Below are 1,935 nucleotides of genomic sequence, written 5' to 3'. Positions count from 1 at the left end.
AGTATGGTTTAAAAAAGGGGTTGAAGAGGGAGCGAGGGGGTTTAGCAAAAGGAAAAAGGTTGTTAGGGGAGTGGGGAGCATTAGATAAAAAAAATTGGGGCAAAATGGCGAACATGATTTAAAGGGAAAGGGAAATTAGGGGCGAAAAAGGGGGATGAAAAAAATTGGAGAAGTAAGGAATGAAAGATTTGTTGAAGCAAGGGGTGAGGACCAAGGTAAAGTGATCCCCAAATTTTGGGGGCCTTATCCCTGTCTCCTAACTCCCCGCAAAAAGAAGAAAGGGTTTGGGGGGGGGGGTGCCCTGATATATAGAATATATTTTGTCTATTTCTCACTCTTAGGATAGTAAAAAGGGGAATAACTCACCTCATCATATTATTTTGGAAATTCAAGGGTCCAGTACCATTTTCAATTTTAAAAATTGCATGCATAACATGAACAACATATATTATATAAAATATATATATATATTATATATATATATATATTATATATATAATATAATTATATATATTAATTTTTATATATATATAAACTTTTTGGGGGATTGCCAATTATTTTTGAACATTCCATAAAACTTTGATTTAAATATATAGATATATACTGAACTCATTACCCATTTACCATGCTATTCCCTCAAAATTTTTCTTTAGGATACTGAACTCAAAATATTCTGGGGATCTTTATTTACCAAAAATGAAAAACTACAACATTAAGAGTGTAAAATGAACAGAATAACACAAAATTAATTTACTATTCATTGGACTTCAATATCTTTCTACCATTAAATTCAAATCATTGTACTTGTCTTCTGGACACTTAACATTTTAAAAACTTTTTATTTACATGCATTTTTTTGTGTGTGCATACAAGCTGGGGTGCAAATGAAGTGCATGCATTTTTGAAAACATGAGTGCATATGCGTGTATTGTGTGCTTTTGTTTAATGAATTCATCTTATTTGTCTAGGGATTTGGGGACATGTAAATTCTTTATTTTTTGGAGTGGATATCATTCTTCTGGCTTTTTTAGTGACTTTTTTGAAAAAATCTACACATCAAAGGCTAACAAAATTAAAAAAAAAAACCAAAATACACACACCACACACCCATGTATTGTGTAATTTTGTATGTCGTATGTACATTTATTAAAGTATGTACGTATGTACATTGTGTTATATGTTGTATATGTACATGTGTGTATAATTTTTTGTACGTATTAAAATTTTTGTATATATTATGATGTATGTACATGTGTGTAATATTATGTCGTATGTACATTTTGTTATATGTATGTCGTATGTACATGTATTTGTGGGGTGGTGTGTGTGTGTGTGTGTGTGTGTGTGTGTGTGTGTGGGTGTGTGTGTGTGTGTGGTGGTGTGTGTGTGTTGGTTGTGGGGTGTGTGTGTGTTGTTTTTAAATTCCTAAAATATCTTTAGTATTATTATGCTAAAAAGGCTGGTAACCAAAATTAAAAATTGGGTGATAATCCTAACTTATTTCTTAATGCTATTTATGTAATGTATTGTACTTCATTTTATCCAATAAACGAAATGTAACATTATATATGCCAAATTATCACATAATTGCTAAAAATGTATAATAAAAAATATAAGGTATTTTTTTTAGATTTTAATTTTTTATTAGTATGATTTGAAGTCAAATCTTTTCGTTAGGACCCAAAAAATTAAAAGGGGAAAACGGGTATCTCTTTATTTGTCATTCTTATATGAAGGGGAATAGGGGATGTTAGTTTTTAAATAGAGAAATTATCCATTAGAAGCATGGTTTGAATTAAACAAGCCTTTAAAGTTGTATAAAAAAAAAATAAGCCACCCTTTAACCCCGAAACTTAGTTCTATTATAAATTTTTTTTTTTCTTTTCTTTTTTTTTGCAATATAAATTTCCAAGTCAAAAGGCTCCAACCCCCCCA

Source organism: Penaeus monodon, chromosome 18 (genome assembly GCF_015228065.2).
Source record: "Penaeus monodon isolate SGIC_2016 chromosome 18, NSTDA_Pmon_1, whole genome shotgun sequence".
Lineage (NCBI taxonomy): Eukaryota > Metazoa > Arthropoda > Malacostraca > Decapoda > Penaeidae > Penaeus > Penaeus monodon.
Note: the sequence above shows the minus strand (reverse complement) of the source record.